Raw genomic sequence first — 7,021 nt, forward strand, 5'->3', positions numbered from 1 at the left:
TAAGGGCTACGACCTACAGCCCTTTAAAGGTCGAGTCAATACAATTCTTATTGAAGAATATAATACACAGTTTATAAATTATTTGTCAGCTGTTTAATGTTTGTCAGACATTTGTTATAATTTTTATAACCTCACTTTCAGTATGCAATTATTAAACTTGGAGTTTCTATTTGTAAACACACGATTTTGATCAAGGAAAGTGTATTTGTTAACTTATTTTTGAAATGTTTTAGTTTTCCTGCAAAGTGATCTGAAGGGGTAATTGAGTTTAAGTTTGAGTATGGAATGTGAAATAATACCCTTAGTAGGGAACGGAAACTTATTGTTTTGATCAATATAATTTATTTTGTACGGCCACCAGAATAATCATGGGGAAATCCGCTTGCAAGTTGTACATATCATTGCTAATGAGTGGGAAACATACAAACATTTTATAGTAGGTGACGAATCTTACTCAAGATCAGTGTTAGACGTTCAGTGGTACCAAACTTTACCTTCTCGAGATGGCGAGTACGCTGGGATACGTGGAACTACAATATATCAGTGAATATTTTTTTTTCAAGTACACAGGGAAGTTGCTTGAGAAACCGTGACTTACCATTCGGTTCTGGCGAAGAAGTATGTGACGACTTGATGTTTAATGGCAATGTTGACTCGGGTCATTATAGCGTTATAAAACTTTATCATAACCCCAGGGTGTGAAAAGTATAAAAAGAAAAAGAAAAGGTAATCATTAACCGGGCGTAAAGAGACATACCAAACGAAAAAAAAAATGTAGAGAACCATCGAACTAAAAAGGTAAAGAGCAGTGTTGGTGTTAAATGTGCTCTGGAAGTCCCTACAAAAAAATACCAACTCTTTTGAGTTGGGGTCGTTAGATTGGATTTGTCACTACTTCAAATCTATGAATTTCGAGTCAGAACAGACTAACTGGGACACAAAAATGTTTTAGTTTTCCTGCAAAGTGATCTGAAGGAAAGTGGTAATTGAGTTTAAGTTTGAGTATGGAATGTGAACCATCGAACTAAGTAGGTAAAGAGCAGTGATGGTGTTAAATGTGCTCTGGAAGTCCCTTCTAAAAAATACCAATTTTTTTTTAAATTGGGGTCTTTAGATTGGATTTGTCAGTACTGCAAATCTATGAATTTTGATTCAGAACAGACTAACTGGGACACAAATATTTTTTCCTTATGTTGTCACAAGGGGAAGGTAAAATGAACTCCTTATCAACATTGTGAGTTTATGGAAAATCTTATCAACAGTGACTATAAAAAAAAGTATTAAGGGTCAAAAGAGACAAAAAACTATTTGAGTAAAATATAATACAAATCTGCATTTGAAATGGCCAGTTCTAAGTCTCACTTGAATCAACATCTTTCTGGTAGTGGTAGTCTACATAGTTTTAAAATCCACGACTCCTTTTCCATCAAATTGGACCGTTAATACCCTCTAACATTGAACAAAGTATGCCCAACTTTATATATACGACGTAAACACATTTTTTACTCACAGTATGGGTCAAAGATTCGTGAAATGCGACCAACTGCTGATGCGTGATTTACATGTAGGCTAAGTGACTATCTTTATTCCATAAAACAAATGTAATGAAAAAAAACTACGAATAAAGGAATATACTTGAGCAAATTATCCAAATAGCATAAATAGCTGCTTATTAGGTTATCGGCATTGCCCAGTTCGTATACTATTTATTTTTCAAATGAAACTCGAATTAATATAAAACATTCATTTGGTTAAAATAATATATACGGTTTGATTAACATAAAATAGTTTATACAGGCAAACTATCAGTTCTATTTCATGTAAAAATTAAACAGCCCCTAAATAAAATACAAAGATAAACAGTATTTGTTAATTATTATTTCTTTTTTTGCTGACAATATTCCCGTGGCGGAGCACGGGCGGTTAACTAGTACCATCAAATATAAACATTTCATCCGTTTAGAACAGCTTGATTTGTGTTTTAGTAATGTTTAGTTATTTTTCAGTCCAAACCTAAATGAGGGCCGAATATAAATTAAACCCTCAAAGCTGTAGAGCTGACTTCGGTTAGGAAAAAGTAACATTAATCAAGTTAGAGCATAGTGACAGATTTACTAATAAAGTTTCTCTTCACCACTCTTCGGTCATCTTCAGCTTTCTCAATTAATTTAAAATTTTGATAAATATAAAAATAAGAAAACTCATAGAACTGTATTGGGTTATAGTAATTCTCACAGTACGTAACATGTTTAAAACTTACATAGTGAAAATCAGTATCACAACCGAACAATAAATTTTCTGACGATAAAATTTCTCTATCCTCCTGCCTTATTTAAATATCTCATGTGTTTCGTTAACCTCACTCAGGAATTAATAAATAAACTACATTTCCGTGCCGTAACAGGTTATACAACCTTCCTAGTACGGGGTTAGCTTTTTGTTATTTTTTTATTAAGAAACCCTAATATGAAATATATAAATGCATGACTTAGTATTCTTGGCGTATGAAATACATGAAAAAGCTCACCACATTCGATAAAGTGTGTATGGATTACTTAGCTGACAGAAGAACCAATAAAGTTTTAACTAACGCTATATATTATGAACAAAAGTTTTCCATTGTATGAACCCGGTGATATCCAACGGCGCATTATGTTTCTAGCCACCCTGTAGGTTTACCGTGACAAACTCTGTCCATTAGAGGCTGGCCAATAGCCAGAGGGATGGACAACCAATCTAGCTGCGAAACTAGTAAAGCAATATCTACCAGAAATACGTGATTTAAAACTGTTACCTGAAATTGTCAATTATTTAAAACAGTGACGTCCACTTGGGTGCATTTTTAAAACTAAATATTATTGCAATGTGATTGTAAAAAGGAGTGAGATGATCTTTGTTGCTCATTGTTGATTAAGATCAGCTGTTTTATTGTTCATGATCATTTTAATGACTCAATAATGATCACAGACACACTGTCGTAAAGAGTATATTCCGTTTCCATTTGAAGTTACAGCCAGTATTTTAATAAATTAGAACTTAGTGGCATGAGCCGCGTCTCTGGGAGAGTGTGCACTTCAAACACATATCTTCTTCAAAATGTTAATGTATATTGTTTATTTCTAAAACCACCGTGCACACATTTAACTGAAGAATCTAGGATGTTTTCTACTATAATGGATTCATTGGTCCAGTTATAGTAACAAGATACGTCCAGATACCTGAGCATTAAAATTAGTCGTAATGATCTTCCATTTTAAGTGCTACCAAATACGTCAACGAAATCAGCATGAAGAAAAGAAAACAGCCAATAAGGTTGTAAACCAGAAAGTAAAACTTTGCTCATAAGATCAAATGTGGTCGGTTGACACGTACTTTATATGGTTTGTTGTTGGGCTTTCGTTAACTACTTTCAGCTTTTATGTGGCCCTTGAAACAGCAAAAGTTACTTTAGGTACCCTCTTTATAGCAACAACACTGTATTACTTAACAAATCATACCGATTATTAAGTGGCATACCATCTCAATATGACATGTTATTTTGCGCATATAAGTATCAGGTATAAGCTTTTTCTAAAAATTTGACATAATTGTTTGTTTAAATTTCTATAATAAACCTTAAGTACCATAAGTACCATATAAACCTTAAATATCTTAAACCTAAAAACTGTATACGAAGTCTCCTCAAACGATTACACAAATTTCAAAAACACGTCAAGATAAGACTTGTGGATATTTAACATTTTGACATTGAGGTTGTGTGGTGCATCTATTTTAAATGAGTATTTAAAATAAATTTAAATAAATACGACCTGCGCGCTAATGCTAAACCAATGCTGGAGGAGGTCGCTTTCCAAGCGGCCAAACTATAGTAATTTATTGTGCTAGTTTTTGTTATTCCATTAAATTTAAATCTCCATGCCCTAGTGATGTCAACAATACCTAATTTATTTTGTGGTATTATTTTTTTTCATATTGTTGATCACGTTTGCTTTCTATTTTAGGTTATAAACATTACTTTATTCTCGAAACGTCTGGATAAATTGCTTTTGCTTTGTTTCTACTTTGCATGAAAGATCAAAGTATGCTTTTTCAAAGGCCTAACAGCTAATATACCTCTTTGTGAAAAGGAAAATATGTATCCTATTGAGGCGTGAGATTAAATAAGCTACACTTTTATCAAAATCTGCATATAAATATGTTTTTCCAAGCCTATGGTTTACGTTACTACAGTTATTACGGAATTATTGCAGTTAATTGTCGAAATGGTAATACAAAATTTAACATTATAAAAACTGTTCATGTAAGAAAATAATGATATTACTAATAGGTTGAGTGTTACATAAACCAAAAGAAATTCTGTAGGATTGTTGTTATCAGCTGAGTTATAAAGTTATGAATCATCTGCTATTTGGTTTGTTTACATGATTATTGTTTTTTTTTAATAAATAGTTTTGATTGAGTTTACTTGAAATGAGTTTTATAAATTAATTATTCTATTACAGTGCTTGCAAACAAGAAGGTCTCAGTTCATCACTTGCACTTTTACAAGTGTTGCTTGCTTATCGGAACACCCCACAAAAGACCACAAGACAACCACCATCAGTCCTTTTCTATGGTAGAAGAATACCAACAGCTTTGGATAGGTGGAGGTGTAATAGCAGAGAGAGAATAGAAAATCAAGTGTGGCTACAGAAGTACTACCACGACTTAAAATCTAAACAAAAGGAGTTTTCTGCCAAACAAGAAGTATGGGTTCAAAATGAAACGAAGAAGGGCTGGAGACCAGGAACTGTACAAGAAAGGACGGGAGAGCTGTCAAACACAGTTTTAGTTGGGGGAGAAATAAAGAGAAAACACGCTGACCAGCTGAGAGCAAGAGAAGGTGAAACTGATCCACCCCAATAGAAAATGCAAACGGAACCTGAAGATGAACACAGTTTCGGAAACTCAGCCTAAATTGGGTGGGGAGAAATGTAGGATTATTGTTACCAGCTGAGTTATAAAGTTATGAATCATCTGCTATTTGGTTTGTTTACGTGATTATTGTTTTTGTAAATAAATAGTTTTGATTGAGTTTACTTGAAATGAGTCTTATAAATTAATCTATAAGTATAAAAGAGGATGTTTGTATATATATATATATATATATATATATATATATACTAGCTCTTGTACCCGTGCTTTGCAACGGGAAGAGGACACAAAATAGAAACATTTTAATCTTTACATCTGTTGCATATAATAGTTACACATCCACCAACGCTTTTAGAAACAAAATTAAACTTTCATGGCCTTAGAAACGTTTAAGTTATAACTTTTAAATCTGGTAAGTAGTGGATACCACCATTTTGGATTTGAATAATTTTAAATCTTGTGTAGGCTGATATGAGAAAAAACTGACCAAATCTTTGAATAAAACTTTCACATACATGATTTACCTTAATCTCCCTTAATTACATACCTTTTTTCTTATTTTTGACGTTTCAAATTTCAACTTTGAAGTTGCAAAAATACTAATTATTAAATTTAAATGAACATGTTTTTAATTTCACTCTTCTTCGTATTAAATCAACAATCCTTCCATCTTCAGTTTCTTCACTCACAATAAATCTTTAGCAAAACTAAGTCAGATGTTATAAACTTTAGAAATATTGTTGTGCCTTATCAATAGTCTTTTGAAATATTAAAGTAACTATATATATACTATAACAAAATTTTAACAAATAATTTAGCATTAAAGACAGCAGACAAAAGTAATAAGATAATCAAAGCATCCAAGGACTAAAAAATGTAATAGCAAATACAGTTTGTTTCATTGCATCTCTGATTCTACTCTACAAAAATATCAACAAACAACTTAATATACAAACCAGTTCTTTTAATCAGTTCCATCGCCCATTGCATTTACATTTTCACACTTACCATTAAGTAAACATAGTAACAGATATTTCATTGATTTTAGAAACAAAAGAACACTGTGTACTGCTTAGTTTTATGATATTTCCCTTGGTTTAATTTAATCAGTGTGGTAAAACACAAATAATAAATTTATCAAATAAAGTAAACGGGAACTGAAAGCTATGTTAACATAAAAAGAGTGTATTTTGTACATTACCATTTGATAATTAAATATAGGTACTTACACATATACAATAGATTTCAGAACACAAAAATCAACGACGAACAATTTAGTTATTGATGATATTCTTTAGTTTAATTTAAGCATAGGTTTAGGAAAACACAATAACTAAATTTACCTAAATATATCGGTACATATAAAAAAAAAACAATGTGTGTGCAAGTTATGTTAATCCAACATATATTAAGCAGTTTGAAGTTATGTAAAGTAGCCTCCAAATTCACAAAAAACATCTATAAATTTTAATTTTCTTACTGTGTCCATGAAAATATATTAATAACATTATTTTCATAACACTTTAAAATCGAAAGCAGAGCCATTTTTTCCCCATAAAAACCCCATAAAATAACGGAAAATCGGATTTTCCCAAAAATGGCATGAACAATTTTGATAAAAATGTAGTATGTTTTAGTCCTTAAATTCTGAACAAAATTGTACAAATCCCATTTCCGGATATGAGGTTGTCGACAAACTTATGGGAGAAAGTATGTGTCAGAATGCTGATACCGTTTATTTTAGTTCTATAATCATTGACATTGAAAATTTTTTTTATTAAATACACCAACCACATAATTGTTTGAAATATTATATTTCATTTCATTAGATCAGCTGTTTTAAATTGTAAAATATGCAATTTGGCAGTTCTTGTTTATTTTGAAATGTCAAAGCAAATGTAAACATTGTGAGTATTTTCATTGCAGCCATGGTGACCAATCAATATTTACTTTTAAAATCCTCACCTCAGAACTTTTGAAGCCAAAGGGGCAAAGCCCACGGTCAGTATTGAAGTGTGAATAGTCCTATAATGGTCCTTGGTATGGTAACTATATTTTTGTAAAATTTAAGCTAGGTTGTTTCAGTAGTTTTCACACCTATTAGTAA

The sequence above is a fragment of the Macrosteles quadrilineatus genome, unplaced genomic scaffold (assembly GCF_028750875.1).
Source record: "Macrosteles quadrilineatus isolate MER2022 unplaced genomic scaffold, UCM_ALF_1.0 Scaffold_4__1_contigs__length_99947679, whole genome shotgun sequence".
Classification (NCBI taxonomy): domain Eukaryota; kingdom Metazoa; phylum Arthropoda; class Insecta; order Hemiptera; family Cicadellidae; genus Macrosteles; species Macrosteles quadrilineatus.